The 19414-nt window shown below is 48.9% G+C and overlaps 1 long non-coding RNA gene across 1 annotated transcript; it reads left to right on the plus strand.

Annotated features, from left to right (window-relative positions):
• The first annotated feature begins 261 nt into the window (after nucleotides 1-261).
• On the plus strand, nucleotides 262-11257 carry LOC122645542. The gene is made up of 3 exons (XR_006330473.1): nucleotides 262-337; nucleotides 7458-7468; nucleotides 11246-11257. It is a non-coding gene; the product is annotated as an uncharacterized LOC122645542 (long non-coding RNA).
• The last annotated feature ends 8157 nt before the right edge of the window (nucleotides 11258-19414 follow it).

Consider the following 19414-nt stretch of genomic DNA (forward strand, 5'->3'; position numbering starts at 1 on the left):
GGGTTTACAGTTTGGAGATCTTTTTCAAATGGTACGGATTGACGGTGGCCAGAAAGATCTTATTTGCAAAAGCTAAACTGAATGGCACGGCTAGAGTCTAGTGGATCAAGCACCAGCAACAGATGCGGACTCGAGGAACTGGGTTAGTCACCATAGTTGTCACAGCATCTAGGCAACCCAAGGCATTGGAGGGAATCCAGACGTAAGGCGAACAAGGTGTCTAGATGCCTTGACAACTATGTAATCACTACTTAGGCTAAGATGAGTGAAGACATGAATCAGAAATTCTTGCCTACCGAATACAAGCAACGCATGCACCTCAGGTTTGCACAGTTGAGTTAGGATAGCATGACAATTGAGGAGTATGTCGCCAGGTTTTACTTTTTAGCCAGTCGATCCGATTTTGAGTGGGATGAGAAGGTATTGGTGGCACAATTTCGTAATGGATTGTACCTTCAGATCAGTGCTGCACTGGCATTTAGTCGACTGCCTACAATAGAGGATATTGTATAGGTGGGGCATATCAGGTAGAAGAAAGTCTGAAGCGGCCAAATACTCGGAAGACTTTGTCTTTTACAGACTTTCTGATGCAGATTTGGGGTTCGAAAAATCTGGCTCGGATCGCTTACGGGCCCACCAAAGTATTAGATAACTTAATTCATAAGCACAAGTGGCAAAACAGTAAATATTTGAAATTTTATACGAGCAATGGCAGAATGGTAAATAACTCAAAAGTTATAATTGGAATGGCAGTATTGTAACTAATCTGAAGTTGTAAAGGAGAGATGGCAGATTTGTAATTGATAGAAGCACAAAAGACTAGAACAAATAAAGGAAAGGTAATGTATGAGTGAAAGGGGTAGTTTTGGAATGGAAAACAAAATATGGATAGGAATCATAGTAGAAGGGAAGGGTAAAATAGGAAGAGTAAATTAAAAGGGGTTTATTTATCAAAGGAAGGGAGGATCATCTTCAACCTTCCATCAAGGGCCAAGGTGGAAACCAGAACCTGCGCTGAGTCGATGGTATCTCATCATACGGCCATGAAATCATTCTCCAACAATCCCAGGTTCCAGAATCAGAATCGCATGGGTCTACTATCTTGAACCAACACCAACAACTTCTGGGAACAAGCGGCATCAACACTTGCGTTTGAAGCTCTGAAGTTGCAGTAAGTATGGATTCAAGCCTGCAACTGGCTGAAACTCTAGAATTCTGATCACAAAGGAAAAACTCAACTCAAAGACCCAAATATCAAACCAAATAGATTTCTTACGAAGGAGTTCTAATGACCTCCCTGTTGATCACTCTCTGGCTAGGACAGAAACAAAGATTTAATAAGAAGATAGGAAACAAAAGGCAAAGAAGAAGAAAAAGAAATCACAGGAGGGAAGAGAGGCACACAAGGTTCATGACAGCCATCGACTTGACCCAAATAAATTTCATTCAAAAATCTCAAATCTGTCTCAAATTGATGGGTTACATGCCTTTTTATAAAATAAAGGTCCTAATCCTACCTTGAAACCGAAATCATAACTTAAACCTGACTCTATCTAATCTAAAACAGAAAGCATTCTCAAATAAACCTAGACTCTTACCTTCCTACGATTCTAACATGAATAAATTACAAAATTGCAAAGAGTCCCTATTTGATCCATCTTCTAACTGCATCACTGTCCCTAGGGGTGATAGTTCCAGTCAGCAATAGTCTTCTCCTCAAGACAAGTCATTCAGCAAACCACACGCTAGTGGTTCATCTATGGCATCTTCACAACCTAAGCGACCATATTCACCACTTCAGCGTGGTTGTGACTGTTGGGACTCGTTTTGCGCTCGTTAGTGGGCTGGACACGTCATCAGGTGAGGATGACGTAGGCTGACCAGGTCAAAAGAGTTGGTTGAGAGACAACCTCCAAGCAGAGTAACGTTCCCTATTTCCAAGCAGAAGAGATAAAGCCCACCACGTCCACAACAGCGCAGGCAAAAAGACATGATCAGGGAGTGCTCAAGCAGTGGGCCACGTGGCAAGCAAAGGGGTAGGGCATGCAGGCCACTATGAGAATGGCGGCTGCAACCACCAAGCAGGATTGGGGCTATCTATAAAAGCCAAAGGGCTGTCGCGCATAAGGACACAACAACTCAATACACTACTTTTAGCATCTATCTTTCTTTCAGCATTTACTTGTTAGCTTTCTATTTTTTGCTTTTGTCTTTATCCTTTGGGAAGTGTACGTTACGGTCAACTGATCAACTATCGGGAGGAGGGATCAGGAGTTCATCCACCTCAACAGTTTGGTATGATCTGATATTGGCTTGTTTACTTTCCATTATTTAATCAGTTATTCAGTATTCTATGTTCGTCTTTGTGCATCATATAAATCCCTATTATCCATTTTTGCGCTTTGTTAAGAATCCCATCGAGACCGATATCCTCAAAGTCTAACCCAAAGGTCCTTAGAGCTACTCAGGCACGAGGGAACCCTAGATTCCATGGTTGAAAGTCAGATAGGCAAAACCCCAACCCGTTTGAGCCTGTTGGACATTTTCACCACCAACACATTTTGGCACACCCGGTAGGACCCTCATAGACTTAGGTATCACAATGGGACCAAAGAAGAAAGCAGCAAAGACCCACAACAAGAAAGAAGTGATTATCGAAGACAACATGGTTAATCCTCTAGCCGCCAAAGATGGCCAGGAGACCAAATCTGATTCCTAGGACACAGGTAGTAGCGATGAGTTATCACATCAGTTCGCAGCTGCTATGCATCACGCCCTCGAACCCATGTCTGCAGACATGAGGCACCTAGTGACCGCCATCAGGCCGGTCGCGGAGGATATCTGCCACCTGATCCAGACGCAAAACCAGCGCTGAAAACCAGCAAGCTCGCTTTGACCGCTTCATTACCAGTCAGGATACTCGTCTCAACCAACTCCGCATGGTCCTAACAACTCAGAGACAGACCGCCCAACCAGGGTCTGTCCAGCCCCTGGGATTTATCCTCCCCGAGGCGGCGGCCTCTCAGATTGCCGGACCCGATTTTGACACGGGCCAGACAGGCCGCGGACAACAATCCACGTTTGTCAGGAGTTCAAGCCAAGCTCCGGTGCTAGGTGACCAACAGATGACATACAGGAACCCACTGTAGTAGGCAGGAACTGGGACCTCTGCGAATCCCGTGTTCTTCCTGCCAATCCCATGACTATGGATGGGACGCAGGCCGTATCGGCCTACATGGCCCTACCAGGGGCAAACCCAGTCTATCGGCCAGCGATCGTCGCCGACCTGGCGACTAACACGGTTCCCCCAGGAGCCATGGACCCCTTTGGATCTATAGGGGCACCACAAAGCCCCAGGACCGACACCGGTCTACCTGGGGCAAACACCCGTCCGAATCCCTTAGCAACAGGGGCAAATGCCATCCCCCTGGGAGGGTACCGCAACCAGAACCTGGCCGGGATACCTTTTCCTAACCTGGGCCGAAGGGGAACGGGGTACGGCCCCAGGCCAGAGGACATGCCCGATCAGCCACGGGTAACATGGCCTACGACGAGGCCATGGGGGCCGAGACCCAACTCGGCCACAAACCCAGAACCACCCATGGCGAACAGGTTGACATTGGATTATGAAGACCTAACCCGCTTCATAAAAAATAGCATAGATCCCGCCTACAGGCCGGTCGCACGGCCTGTCTACAGGAAGCCCTACTCGGATTACCTAGACAACATCGATCTTGGGAGGAATTGGAAGATACCGGAATTTAATAAGTTTTCCGGTGAAGACAATATGTCCACTATTGAACACATCACCCGTTTCACTGTCCAATGTGGAACCTAGGGGCAAACGACGCTATCAAGCTTAGGCTCTTCCCGAATTCATTGACAGGTTCGGCCTTTACGTGGTATTTCCACCTACCAGCTAACTTAGTGCAAAGTTGGCAGGAAATGAAGGAATTGTTCCACACACAGTTCTACAGGACTAAACCGGAGACTACCATTGGGGATCTGGCCCGAATGCGCCAAGAACCAGGGGAGGCGGTGGACAAATATGTCAACCGTTTTAAGTTAGCCAAGTATAAGTGCCCAACCATCTTACATGAGAGCGAGTATGCAAAGATGGCTCTTGGTGGGTTACACCTAGAGCTTAGAAAAAGATTCGCCGGCCAGAACTTTACAAATCTAGGCCAATTGGTGGTCCAGGTAGCGCCTTACGAGGCACTACTGAGGGAGGACGAACAGCAGAAAGCGTCCTCCATCGGAACCTACTACAAAGACACCACTGCAGGCAGTTACCCGCTCCTAAGGGCGGGCGAACACAAAACAGTCGGCTTCGTGGACTGTGAGGTCGATGCGGCAGAAATAGCTGAAGGAAAACCTTACGTTTGCAAGGGCTTGACAAAGCAGGTTGTGACTGACCGGCAGCCCAAGCAGGCGAGGCCAGTCCCTCAGCGGACTTTTGACGCTGGAGTCAAGCATTCCTTTGATATATCGAAGGCTGAGCTGATTTTTTATCAACTCCTGAAGGACAAGCAGATCAAATTGCCGCCAAGCCATCAGATACCTACCGGCACTGATCCAAAAGGCCAAAAATATTGTAAGTGGCATAATACTCGCACGCATACGACTATTAACTGTGTTGTTTTGCGGAATGCTTTGCAGAAAGCCATTACAGAAGGGCGAATCAAATTTCCCGAGAGGAGAAAGGGGTGATGCTGGTCGACGAGAACCCTTTTCCCGTTAATATGATAAGTGCTGATCTGTCGAGAATGGCCAGACCTCTAAGCCATACCGCGGCCATCTCCAGCAGGCCGAAGAAGCCGGAGCTCACATCACAGATCAAGATTGCCCAGAGGGACAGCCTGAACCCGCAAACCGCACCCTTTCGGACCGGCGCGCTCCCTACCCGTGCTGTATCGGCTTCCCCAGGAGCTACAAGGGTACCTGGGTCACACAAAGTAACGGCAGGAGTGGTCAAAGTCACCCAAAAACAGCCTCAACAACACGAGGCGTCCACAGGACGTGAGAAAGCCTCCTAGGAAGTCAACAAAGGAAAGAGGGCAGTGCAGCCAGAACCATTCAGTTCATTTAAATAATGGAGCGACGGGCCTACCTACCCAGCATCCAAAGGGCTATAGGCTTTCCAGTGGGGTGTTTGTACTCATTGCAAGCGACTGATCGAAGAGCAACCACGAAGAGAGGATAGATCGTTCTCCGAAGTGGAAGCACCACCGGTGTACCAAGAGAAGCAAAGGGGCAAGGCCAACGGATGGCCGCGGGACCTAAAATCAAGCAAGGCCCATTACAACCCAGAAGAAGAGAGACATACGTCGCGGCCACGGGCCAAAGACTGTCTGGGAAGAATATCGGTCAGACGATGCCTGACATATGACCAACCAAGGCCAGCATACCCAGTGGACACTAATGGCCGCTACTACACGGAAACCACCATTAGACCGAGAGCGGTTATACCAAGACCAGTGAGATGGGACGACTGGACCATTGCCCACCATCCCAAATTTCCAGTTGAACCAAGGTAGACTGAAATGACCATGACCCAAAAAAGGAGATGGCAGCGAAGGCAGGCAACCATTAGGCGCTCACAGAGGACGTCGAGGGTAATGGACGCGAAAATGTCCAAGAATCAACCAACCCCGGAGATCCCACAACTACGCCAAGAAGCCGAAAACCCTGAGGATGGGAAACCAGCCCCCGAATCCGAAGTATCTAACTACAAGACCGAAGAGAGCGACTAGAGGTTCCCAAAGAGCAGCCCCCAAGCCAAGAGGCCAACCACACAACTGAACAGGTTGAGCAGGCCGAACAGGAAGAGGCCGACCATGCAGCCGGACAAGTTGAGCAGCCCTGAGAAGAGGCCGAGCCAGAAGAGACTGACTTTGCGGACTTCGTAAGTATGATGTTTGGGTCTGTTGAGGCACAAGTCCAAGTCTCCATGGTCTATGTCCTGCCCCGAATATTCGAGTATCAACCAGGCCAAGCAAATCAGCTTGACGGCGATGTGTTGGAAGAGGTAACGTCCGGAGTGATGGACTTCGAGATCGTCCCCCTCGAGGAAAAGGAAAAGCAGGCTGAAAGCATGCGAACCGTTATTACCAGGGAGACCGAATGTACGGTCCACACCCCAATAGTCCGCGGAAGAGAACCAGATATCCGGGGCAGACCCTCCAAAGAAATGTGTCAACACCTGAAGCCTTTGCATGTTCATTCGCATATGGAAGGTAAGCCCGTGTCACGAGTTCTAGTAGACAACGGAGCCGTGGTTAACATCCTTCCGGCCAGAATGATGAGGCGACTGGAGAAGGACGAAGCGGACCTCATTCCAGCAGAAATGTCTGTAACAAATTTCCTAGGCGGAGCTACCAAACCAAGAGGGGTCCTTCCGATAAAGTTAAGGATTGGTAAATGTGTTTCTATGACAGCTTTCTTCGTCATGGACACCTCAGCTCATTACAACGCCTTGCTCAGTCGAGATTGGATCCACGCCAACACATGTGTTCCCTCGTCCCTCTACCAGATTCTCATCTTCTGGCAGTACGGAGAGGATATCAAGGTGGTCACGGCCGATAGAAGGCCCTTCATCATAGAAGTAAGTCACGCCGATGCCATTTTGTACGGAGGGCGTGTTGGCCCCATCAGATTTGCAGGATCCGATGAACACGGACGGCCAACATCTTTGATCACATCGGCCAACGTAATGGAGGAGGCCTTCCATACAAGGGAGATACGGGGACCACTAAGGTTGCCGTCCACCCAGGGCGGCCGACCGAACGCCAACGAAAGGTATGATTAGAGCAAACAACAAGACAGTGACGAACATCCTACAAAGGCTGGCTGTGTCTGGCTTGGAGAGAACGATGTCGAAGGAAGAAGGCTTGGTGGCCGAAGCAACGGCCAGTAGGATAACAGAGCTCAAGACAGAAATTAAAATGGAAGACTTATGGCCTGCACCGCCCAAGATGGAGGAGACCCTGGCTGAAGTTCAAGACCCGTTGATAGAAATTAATCTCGGGAAAGAAGACGACAAGCGTCCTATCTTTGTTAGTAGTTTACTTAACCAGTCATTCCGAAATGAGCTTGTAAATGTGTTGAAAGAATATAAAGATTGTTTTGCTTGGAATTATTCTGAGATGCCAGGTTTAGACCGAAAACTGGTCGAACACCAACTACCCATGAAGGATAACTTTAGACCAGTAAAACAATTACCAAGGCGCATGGCGCCGGACGTCGTCCTAAAGGTTAAGGACGAAATAGAACAATTGCTCAAAGCAGGATTCATAAGGCCTGCCTGTTACGTGGAATGGTTATCTAATATTGTCCCTGTTGTTAAGAAAAATGGCAAGCTAAGAGTATGCATCAACTTTCGAGATCTCAACAAAGCCACTCCGAAAGATGAATATCCGATGCCCATAGCCGACGTGCTGGTAGACTCTGCGTATAAGAACCAGATAATGTCCTTCATTGATGGACACGCAGGGTACAATCAGATATTTGTAGCAGAAGAGGACATGCCGAAAATGGATTTTCGCTGTCCGGGAGTACTTGGAACCTACGAGTGGGTTGTCATGCTGTTCGGTCTAAAGAATGCCGGCGCAACCTACCAAAGGGCCATGAATGCCTTCTTTCACGACATGATTGGCAGGTTTGCGGAGGTTTACATCGACAACGTGGTAATTAAGTCCGAAGTCGAGGACGGGCACCTCAACCACTTGAGGAAGGTGTTCGAAAGGATGAGGCTCCATGGCCTCAAGAAGAATCCCCTCAAGTGTGCTTTTGGGGTGGCAGCCGGAAATTTCCTAGGTTTTTTGGCCCACCGAAAAGGGATAGAAGTGGACAAAAACAAAACCAAGGTCATCAGAGGAGCAAGACCACCTACGAACAAAAAGGAACTGCAAAGTTTCCTCGGCCAGGTTAACTTCCTCCGACGATTCATCTCCAACTCGTCTGACCGAACCAAGCCATTCTCCTCGTGGCTAAAATTGAAAACGGGGGAGGATTTCCGTTGGACTGCCGATCATCAAAGGGCGTTCGAAGCAATCAAAGAATACCTCGCCAAGCCGCCTGTGCTGGCATCTCCACGAAGGGGAATACCCTTGAAATTATACATCTCGGTCACAGACCACTCTGTTGGGACTTGGGAGCTTGTTGGCCCAGGATAATGAAGCAGGAGTAGAGCAGGCTGTTTTCTACCTCAGTCGGGCTTTGACAGAGGTCGAGCAACGACATACAGCTATGGAGAAACTTTGTTTGGCGCTATTCTGTTCTTGTTCCAAGCTGCGATATTATCTTTTACCCATGACGGTCGAAGTCATATGCCAGACTGACATTATCAAATATATGCTCACACGACCGATCACTAAAGGGCGAATTGGGAAGTAGACCTTGGCACTAGTGGAATTCGCCCTACAGTATGTTCCCCAGAAGTCCATCAAGGGTCAGGCATTGGCCGATTTTTTGGCCGACCACCCACCCATCCAAGTCACCGGGGATGGAGTGCAAGATGAAGCAAGGGAAGTCGCGGATGTCGGTATCACCCCATGGTACTTATCATTTGATGGATCCAAGACCAGCCAGGCAGCCGGAGCAGGGATAGCCATTCAGTCACCAGAGGGAGTAAAAACCCAGATGGCAGTACACTTAGGTTTCGCATGCTCAAATAACCAGACCGAATATGAAGCCCTTATCATAGGAATGAAAATTCTCCTCGCAATAAGAGCCCAATCGGTCGAAATAAGTAGGGATTCCCAACTGGTGATTAAACAAGTGGCAGGAGAATACCGCTGTGAGAGCGAGCACCTGGTTCGTTATCACTTGCGGGTATGCAACCTAATCATTCAATTTGACGAGGTGTCCGTAAAGTATGTTCCCCAGCTGAAGAATCAGACGGCCAACAGCTTGGCTCAGGCGGCATCGGGCCTGCGTCTCCCGGAGGATTGCCTTGAAAAGACCATTGTGATATAGAAACAACTCTCTTCGTTGGTCCTCGACTTGGACCAAGTAGAAGTAAACCAGGTGGACAACACCCAGCCTGATTGGAGGACGCCGGTGGTCCAGTATCTAACAGACCCCAACTTCAACATGGACAAGAAAACTAAATATAGGGCTTTGAGCTATATCCTTGTTGGAGACGACCTCTTTAAAAAAGGGAAAGACGGTTTGTTGCTCAAATGTGTCAGCCTCAACGAGTCAATGGTAATAATGGCTGAGTTTCGTGAAGGGATCTGCGGTGCACATCAAGCCGGTCCCAAGATGAGATGGTTAATCAAAAGGCACGTGTATTATTGGCCTACTGTTCTGACAGATTGCATAAGATATGCCAAGGAGTATCAAGCTTGCCAATGGCACGGCCCAATACAGTGGGCCCCGGCCATAAAACTCAACCAGGTGGTAAAACCATGGCCATTCAGAGGATGGGCCATGGATTTAATCGGGAAGGTAACACCCCCAGCCACAAAGGGGCATTGTTTCATAATCGTGGCAACAGATTATTTTACCAAATGGGGAGAGGCTGTGCCCATGCGATCGGTCAACCAGACCGATATCATCCAGTTCTTCCAAAACCAAATTATCCATAGGTTTGGGCTGCCTAAAACCATCACTTGTGATAACGGTTTAGTATTCACTGGCGACCAAGTCCTTGCGTTTGCTGCAAGTCATGGGATAGCCATAACACATTCCACACCTTACTATGCCCAAGGGAATGGTCAGGCTGCGGCAAGCAACAAGATATTAAAGAATTGCCTGGCCAAAGTAGTGGAGGACAATCCAAGGAGATGGGAAGAATTGTTGTCTGAAGTTTTATGGGCATTCAGGACGTCACAACGGACATGCACATGGACTACGCCGTTCCCCCTGACGTATGGACATGACGCAATCTTACCCGTGGAGATAAACGTCAAGTCTGCCAGTGTGGCATCCCAGCAGGGGTTCACATCAGCCACATACAGCGAAGCCATACTGACTGAACTTGAAGACTTAAATGAAGAGCGTCTCACAGCCTTTGACCGAATTCGAGTGCAAAAGGAAAGGGTGGCTGCTCCCTATAACAGAAAGGTGGTTGCCAAGAGCTTCCAAGAAGGGGAATTGATATTGAAGGCCGTCCTACCAATTGGGTCTAAGGATTCAGCCTATGGTAAGTGGTGCCCCACTTGGGAAGGGCCATTCATAGTGTACCACGTACTCAGGGGCGGGGCCTACAAGATAACAGAGATGGAAGGGGTTGTCCATTTGAAGCCCATCAATGAAAAGTTTCTAAAAAGGTACCACCCTACGATGTGGGACCTGGGATGAGAAAAACACTCCATCGAATTCAAAGAAGACCGACCCAATTCGGTCGGGCCGCAACAAGTTCCAAAGTACCACACGACAAAAAAATATTCACACTAGGGGGCATGCACCTTACATTTTGGACAGGCACGCAGACCTAAAGAAAACTGCCTTTTGGGAACTATCCTCAAAGCTCCTCCCATCGGGCTTTTAGATCAGCCGCGTCCTGTTGAGCGGAGGCCAACTGCGTAGACCGCCCAGCCTTCAAGTTGGACGCTTCCGCGGCGGCGGCCTTGAGAGGATCTGTTGCCTTACGCATGGCTTTAAATTCTGCGAAGGAGGTCTTCGCTAACTGTTCCTTTTCTCCCTTCACAAGACAAGCCGTAGCAAGTTCAGCCTCTAAATGGACAATCTCAGAACCTAAGGAAGTAAGCTCATCTCGGAGTTGCTTGCTGGTGGTGCCCGATTGCTAGAGTTTGATTTTGGACTCCTCCCACCGGACAGAGAGGGCGTCCCCATCTTTGATGGCTTTCTTCAGATCTCGGACAAACTTGAGGGTGGGAGGAACTGTAGCAATCAGATCAAGGATGGCAGAAGCGGCCTTAGCAACCCACGTCTTGGTGGTAAAAATGTCCAACACTCTCACAGAATGGCGTGGGGTAGAATAGGTGCAGGGCGTGCCAAACCCTTTGACGCAGGCTCAAATGGGCTGGGGTTTTGCCTATCTAACTCTCAACCAGGGAATCTAGGGTAGTTCTAAGGACCTTTGGGTTAGACTTTGAGGATATCGATCTCGATGGGATTCTTAACAAAAGCACAAAAATGACTAACAAGGACTTGTATGAAGCACAAAGACAAACACAGAATATTGAATGATTGATTAAACAATGGAAAGTAGACAACCCAATATCAAATCATACCAAACTGCTGAGATGAATGAATCCCTGATCCTTCCTCCCAATAGTTGATCCGTTGACCGTAACGTATACTTCCCAAAGGATAAAGACAAAAGCAAAAATAGAAAGCTAACAAGTAAATGCTAAAACAAAGATAAATGCCAAAAGTAGCGTGTGGAGTTGTGTGTGTCCTTCTACGCGACAGCCCTTGGGCTTTTATAGCAAATCCCAGCCCTTCTAGTAGTGACGGCCGCCTTCTCCCATAGTGGCTGTCGTGCCCTATTCCTCTACTCGCCACGTGGTCCACTGCTACGGTGTTTTCTGATCACGCCCCCTTGGCCCACCCTGTTGTGGATGTAGTGGCCCTTATCCCTTTCTCCTTGAGAATAGGGGACTTTACCCTGTTGGAGATATTCCCTCAACTAACTTTTGACATGGTCAACCTATGTCATCCCACCTGATTACGTGTCCAGCCTAGAACCCCAGCGTGAAACGAGTCCCAACAATTGCCCCTCACCTCTTGAGGCGATGCCCCGTGGCCCAACCAGCCTTAGGAGGTTGTGTAATTCCAACGTCGGTCTTTGAGTGTCCCAAAACCCTACTAAATGCAAAGCCTGAATCTCCCTTGCCACGTCAAATCAACGCGGTTTCTTTTCTCTTTCTTCATCAGCGTGTCAATCTCGCGCCGCCTTGGCTGTTACCTCAATCGTCGGCCTTCTTCCCAACAAACGAGGCAATTATTCCTTCCATTTGAATTTTGAAATTCAAACTGGCGCCATTTACTCCTCGTTCTGGGTTTCCCTTTAAATGTGTAAAACCCTGAATTTCCCTCCTTTACTACTCATCTTCTTCCTCAGCCTTTCTCTTCTTGCTTCTGCCTGCGCCATGGAAGACCTTCCCACTTTTCTTGCAATTTCTCAGAAAGAAAAAGAGCTGGAAAGGATTTTGAAAGCAAAGCAAGCCTTGCTTCCAACCTCCTCTCGGTTTGAGGTACTTATTCCTAACCCTGAGCCCCCTCTGTTTGCACTTGGGCCCGCTCAGCCTTTCACACCAGTCCCCATCCCCAACTTTCCTCAACATAAAGAGGAAACAATTCTTCTCTGCTCCCCAAAGCCCTTCAGTGTCAAGCAAAAGCCTTTTAGCCGCCTTTGGCCATCATTTCTTCCTGATTGAGAGACATGGGTGGACCATGTTGTAGACAATCAGCGTGACCGTCTATCTGCCTTAGGGATCCTCGATGCTGTGGAGATGTCCAGCGTCGCTGTCCCTCCTGACCTTCCCTTGTTGCAGGCTGCCCTCCGTTTCTAGTCCAATTCTACCAATACCTTCCTTTTCCCTTGTGGTCCCATGAGCCCCACCCTTCTGGATGTAGGTGCCCTGACCGGCCTCAAGGCCATTGGTCCCGAGTTTCATGGAGCATCCGCTGGGAGCCTAGGACCCTAGACTCCAAAGGATATGAGGTGCATTATGACCATAATTGTCACGGCGTCACGGCGATCCAAGTCGGTGGAGGGGTTTCACGTCGATATATCGACATGTCGCCCGCCATGGCGTTGCCATGGCGAGCATATTTTATTTTTTATTTTCTCTATTTTTAATGTGTTAATAAATGTATACTCAAGCCATGTTTTATTTTTTCTCATTGTTTCTCAAGTTTTAAGAAGAAAATTCAGAAATCGAAGAAGAAATCGAAGAGGGAAAGAAGAAATCGAAAGAAATCGAAGAGGGAAAGAAGACAGGAAGAAGAAATCGAAGAAGAAATCGAAAGAAATTGAAGAGGGAAAGAAGAAATCAAAGAGGGAAGAAGAAATCAAAGACAGGAAGAAGAAATCGAAGAGGGAAAGAGAGACAGGAAGAAGAAATCAAAGAGGGTCGCCATGGCGTAGGTCGCCATGCAACCCTCTCCAGCGCCAGGACGCCATGGCGTCGCCATGACAACTATGATCATGACTTGGACTTCACCAAAAAGGCCAATTATGGCATGTATCTGTTCACTGTCCGCCAAACCAAGGGCTCAATTTCTGAGGCCAAATTTGTGGCCTTTCTCCTCTTTTGGATTTATAGCTATCTTGCCTGCATAAAGTCCAATAAGATCGCTAAGACCTACCTCCATCTGCAAACACCTTATCCCGAGGCCGTTCCATAGACCTGGCCTCGTTCGCCCTGGCATCGCTCTATTGAGGTTGTAATGCCATAGTCCGGTCTAACTTTGAGTCCGGTGGTGGCCCCTTTTGGCTGTTACAAAAAGGGTTGCGTGCCTATTTCCCTTCTTTCTACAATCCTTCTCCCATCTTTGAGTGCCGGATGATCGGCCGCTACTTCATGCATGAGTTGAAGGAGGAAGAACAGCCTTCACTAGAGGAATATCATTCCTTCTTTCTTCAGTTAGAGAAACCACGCTCACCTACCTTGTTTATGCCTTTCCACACTCACAAAGACCTTCCTTCCTGGCTGTCAAACGCCCTGTGCAGTCCTCAGTCCGTCCCTGAGTTGTGGCGTAAGCTCTTAGTCTACAGGGATCTCCATTTTGGTGTAACCCTAGAACCCTCAGGAAATAACACGTGCGGGGTGGAGGTATACAATCCTCAATGTTGTACTCGCCAATTCAGCCTTTGTCAGACTGTCCCCCTTCCCTGCTATTTCTCTAAGAATAGGGGTGGACCAAATCGGCCTGTCCTGAGGAAGCCAGACTAGATCGATGGAGTAACCCTCATGAGCGACTCCGTCCTATCCAAGTTCCTCCCCCAGCCCTCTGATCCTGAACCTTTGGCCTCTCCTGAGTTTACGGCCAGGTGGTCCACTTTCTTTGCTGTCCTAGTTGCTGAAGCCCTTCCACCAGCTATTGATGCTACTGATGTTGCTGATTCTGATTCCGACATGCAGATGGAGGACGTCAAATGCAAGGGCCCTGCCAAGAATGTTTCAAGTAAGTCGCTCTTAAACTCGATTCTAAGGTATGAGGAAGCCTTTGGTATCAAGTACCACCCAGACCGAAGCATTATGCAGAGACGGCAAGACCTGGCCGTAGACCGAATCCGACGCGAGAAGCGCGAAGAATTCCTAGCCCGGCCTGCGAACGCTCGTAAGGTTGCCAAAAGGGCCTATATGGACATGAGTAGCTTTAACCGTTCTTTCAAGGCTTTTATGGATAGGCAGCCACCTTTGCCTGATGCCGGCCTTAGGCGTGGCCAAACTCGTTGATCCCCACCTTTGGATGTGGTCAGGTGGTGTTGAGTTTACTCGTGCATACGCCGATGACCACGATACGATTCGTATGAGGCATGCCGTCCAGGCCGTTAACCCTGCTAAGCATGGCATCTTTGTTATCCTGTAGGCCCTTGTATGTCTTTGGCCTTCTCTGACTGTCTGCCTTTTGTGTTTTTCCAGAAGCTCGCCCTGCCCAGTCTGTTCCCTCTCAACAGACCAGTACTGATGTCTCTTTCAAACGAAAAGCTCCTTCTTCAGCCCCCACAAGTCCGTTCTCGACAGGGCAAACTCAGAGGAAGAAAAACAGGTTACACGGAAGCTCCCCAGGAAGATATCCTTTAGAGAGGCGACTCCTAGTGAGGAGGCCTCAGAGGCACCATCAAGTTTGAGGCGCTCCAAGCGCAACCTGGGGAAAGCCCGTTCGTCGTCCTCTCTAACCCTTCTCGACCTTGCCTCAAATTCAAAGGAAGGTGTTCCTGTCGCGGGCTCTCATGAAGAGGCGGCCTCGAAGTCGCCTACCCCTGCTATTTCACCCCCATTCTCTAAGGTCGTAAGTTCTGGTGAGCACGTTGGTACCTCCAGCCCTTCTCCAGCAAAAGTTCTTTCTCCAACCCGGAGTCGCTCTACAGATCTCCTGATATGTTTTAATGCCGATTTCCTGCTGGTTTACTGGTCTTTCGTTCCCATCTGACTGTGCATTCCCTTTCCCCAGGATTTTGATTTTGATTCTGCCCTGACGGTCTGCCTGACACCTCTTCGCGAAGCTCTAGGCCCAGCCCCTTCAGAAATTGAGAAGGCCAAACGGGCATTCAGTGAATTTGTTGTGCTTCCCGCTGGGGGGGTTCAACTCTGACCGTTTTCTTGCTCTAACTGCGCCGCTCCAAGTCCTTTCGGCCTACACTGATCTTCCAGACTCGGCCAAATCGTGGGTTGTTAAGGCCGCTTCTGCCATCCCTGATTTGATTGCTAATGTTCCTCCCACTCTCAAGTCCGTCCGAGATCTGAAGAAAGCCATCAATGATGGGGACGCCCTTTGTGCCCAGTAGGAGGAGTCCAAAAACAAACTCCAGCAATCGGGCATCACCAGCAAGCAACTCCAAAATGAGCTTACTTCCCTAGGTTCTGAGATTGTCCGCCTGGAGGCCGAACTTACTACGGCCCGTCGTGTGAAGGAAGAAAAGGAACAATTAGCGAGGACCTCCTTCGTAGAATTCAAAGCCCTGCACAAGGCAGCAAATCCCCTCAAGGCCGCCGCCGCGGAAGCGTCCTACCTGAAGGATGAGCAGTCTACGCAGTTGGCCTCCGCTCAATAGGACGCGGCTGATATGAAAGCCCGATGGGAGGAACTTTGGGGATCATTTCCAAAAGATAGTTTCATTTAGGCCTGTGTGCCTGTCCAAAATCTAGGGTGTATATCCCCTAGTGTGAATATTTTCTTGTCATGTGGTATTTTGGAACTTGTCGCGGCCCAACCGAATTGGGTCGGTCTTCCTTAAATTTAATGGAAAGTTTTTCTCATCCCAGGTCCAACATCGTAGGGTGGCACCTTCAAATGGACAGCTCCTTCAATCTCTCTTATCCTGTAGGCTCCGCCCCTGAGTACCTGGTGCACTATGAATGGTCCTTCCCAAGTGGGGGACCACTTACCATAGACTGGATCCTTAGACCTAATTGGTAGGACGGCCTTCAACACCAATTCCCCTACCTGGAAGCTCTTGGCAACCACCTTTCTGTTATAGGTAGCAGCCACCCTTTCCTTTTGCACCAGAATTCGGTCAAAGGCTGCGAAGAGCTCTTCATCTAAGTCCTCAAGTTCAGCCAGCATGGCTTCGTTGTATGTGGCCGACGTGAACCCCTGCTGAAATGCCACTCTGGCAGACTTAACGCTTATCTCCATGGGTAAGACTGCATCATGTCCATATGTCAGGGCGAACGACGTCGTCCCTGTGCTTGTCCGTTGTGACGACCTGAATGCCCACAAAACTTCAGATAGCAATTCTGCCCATCTCCTTGGATTGTCCTCCACCACTTTGGCTAGGCAATTCTTCAATAACTTGTTGCTTGCCTCGGCCTAGCCATTCCCTTGGGCATAGTAAGGTGTGGAATGTGTTATGGCTATCCCATGGCTCGCAGCAAACGCAAGGACTTGGTCTCCAGTGAATACTGAACCGTTATCACAAGTGATGGTTTCGGCCAGCCCAAACCTATAGATAATTTGGGTTTTTAAGAACTGGATGATATCGGTCTGGTTAACCGATTGCATGGGCACAGCCTCCGCCCATTTGGTGAAATAATTCGTTGTCACGATTATGAAACAATGCTCCTTTGTGGCTGGGGGTGTCACCTTCCCGATTAAATCCATGGTCCATCCTCTGAATGGCCACTATTTTACCACCAAGTTGAGCCCCACGGCCGGAGCCCGTTGTATTGGACCATGCTGTTGACAAGCCTGGCACCCCTTGGCATATCTTATGCAATCTGATAAGACAATAGGCCAACAATACCCGTGCCTTCTGATTTGCCATCTCATCTTGGGACCGGCCTGATGTGCACCGCAAATTCCTTCGTGAACCTCAGCAATAATTACCATTGACTCGTTGAGACTGACACACTTGAGCAACAGACCGTCTTTCCCTTTCTTGAAGAGGTTGTCTCCAATAAGGGCATACCAGCAAGTGATAACAAACCAGGTGCTCACTCTCACAGCGGTATTCTCCCGCCACTTGCTTAATCACCAGTTCGGAATCCCCACTTATCTCGACCGATAGGACTCCCATTGCGAGGAGAATCTTCATTCCAATGATAAGGGCTTCATATTCGGCTTGGTTATTTGAGCATGCAAAACCCAAATGTACTGCCAGCTGGGTCTCCACTCCCTGTGGTGACCAAATCGCTATCCCTGCTCCGACTGCCTGGCTGGTCTTGGATCCATCAAATGATAAGAAACATGGGGTGATACCGACATATGCGACCTCCCTTGCCTCGTCCTGCACTCCATCGCTAGTGATTTGGATGGGAGGGTGGTCAGCCAGAAAGTCGGCCAATGCCTGACCCTTGACGGCCTTCTGGGGAACGTACTGTAGGGCGAATTCCACCAATGCCAAGGCCCACTTCCCAATTCGTCCTCTAGTTATCGGTCGTGTGAGCATATATTTGATAATGTCGGTCTGGCATATGACTTCGACCATTGTAGGCAGCAGATAATATCGCAACTTGGAACAAGACCAGAATAGCGCCAAACAAAGTTTCTCCATAGCCGTATATCATGCTCGACCTCTGTCAAGGCCCGACTGAGGTAGAACACCGCCTACTCTATTCCTGCCTCATTATCCTGGGCCAGCAAGCTTCCAACGGAGTGGTCTGTGGCCGAGATGTATAATTTCAAGGGTATCCCCCTCCGTGGTGGTGGCAGTACAGGCGGCTTGGCGAGGTATTCCATGATTGCTTCGAACGCCCTCTGATGATCGGCAGTCCAACGGAAATCCTCCCCCGTTTTTAATTTTAGCAACGAGGAGAATGCCTTGGTTCAACCAGCCGAGTTGGAGATGAATCGTCGGAGGAAGTTAACTTAACCGATGAACTTCTGCAGTTCCTTTTTGTTCGCAGGTGGTTTTGCTTCTCTGATGACCTTGATTTTGTTTTTATCCACTTCTATCCCCTTTCGATGGACCAAAAAACTCTGGAAATTCCGAGCAGCCACCCCAAAAGCACACTTGAGGGGATTCATTTTGAGGCCATGAAGTCTCATTCTTTCAAATACCATTCTCAAGTGGTTGAGGTGCTCCTCAACTTCGGACTTAATCACCACGTCGTCAATGTAAACCTCCGCAAACTTGCCAATCATGTCGTGAAAGATGGCGTTCATGGCCCTTTGAGAGGTTGCACCGGCATTCTTTAGACCGAATGGCATGACAACCCACTCGTAGGTCCCTAACACTCCTGGTCAACGAAAAGCCATTTTCGGCACGTCCTCTTCTGCTATGAATATCTAATTGTACCCTGCGTGTCCGTCCATAAAGGACATTATCTGGTCTTTAAACGCGGAGTCCACCAGCATGTCAGCTATAGGCATCGGATATTCGTCTTTCGGAGTGGCTTTGTTAAGATCCCGAAAGTCGATGCACACTCTCAGCTTGCCGTTTTTCTTAACAATAGGGACAATATTAGATAACCATTCCACATAACGGGCAGGCCTTATGAATCCCGCTTTGAGCAATCGTTCTATTTCATCCTCAACCTTTAGGACGACGTCCGGCGCCATGCGCCTGGACAATTGTTTTACTGGTCTAAAGTTATCCTTGATGGGTAGTCGGTGTTCGACCAGTTTTCGGTCTAAACCTGGCATCTCAGAATAATCCCAAGCAAAACAATCTTTATATTCCTTCAACACATTTACAAGCTCATTTCGGAATGACTGGCTAAGTAAACTACTAACAAAAATAGGACGCTTGTCGTCCTCTTTTCCTAAATTAATTTCTACCAACGGGTCTTGAACTTCGGTCGGGGTTTCCTCCATCTTGGGCGACAAGGGCCATAAGTCTTGCATTCTAATTTCTGTCCTGAGCTCTGTTACCCTCCTGACCGCTGCTTCGGCCACCAAGCCTTCCTCCTTAGACATCCTTCTCTCCAGGCCGGACACCGCCAGCCTTTGTAGGATGTTCGTCACTGTTTTGTTGTTTGCTCCAATCATAACTCCCATTGGCGTCCAGTCGCCCGTCCTGGGTGGACGGCAACCCTAGTAGTCTCGGTATCTCCCTCGTATGGAAGGTCTGCTCCATTATGGTGGCCAATGTAATCAAAGATGTTGACCGCCCGTGTTCATCGGATCCTGCAAATCGGATGGGGCAACCACGCCCTCCGTACCAAATGGCATCGGCGTGACTTGCTTCTACAACGAAGGGCTTGTTATCGGCCGTGGCCACCTTGATATTCCCTCCGTCCTGCCAGAAGATGAGAATCTAGTGGAGGGACGAAGGAACACATGCGTTGGCATGGATCCAATCTCGGCCAAGCAAGGCATTGTAATGAGC

Source organism: Telopea speciosissima, chromosome 11 (genome assembly GCF_018873765.1).
Source record: "Telopea speciosissima isolate NSW1024214 ecotype Mountain lineage chromosome 11, Tspe_v1, whole genome shotgun sequence".
Lineage (NCBI taxonomy): Eukaryota > Viridiplantae > Streptophyta > Magnoliopsida > Proteales > Proteaceae > Telopea > Telopea speciosissima.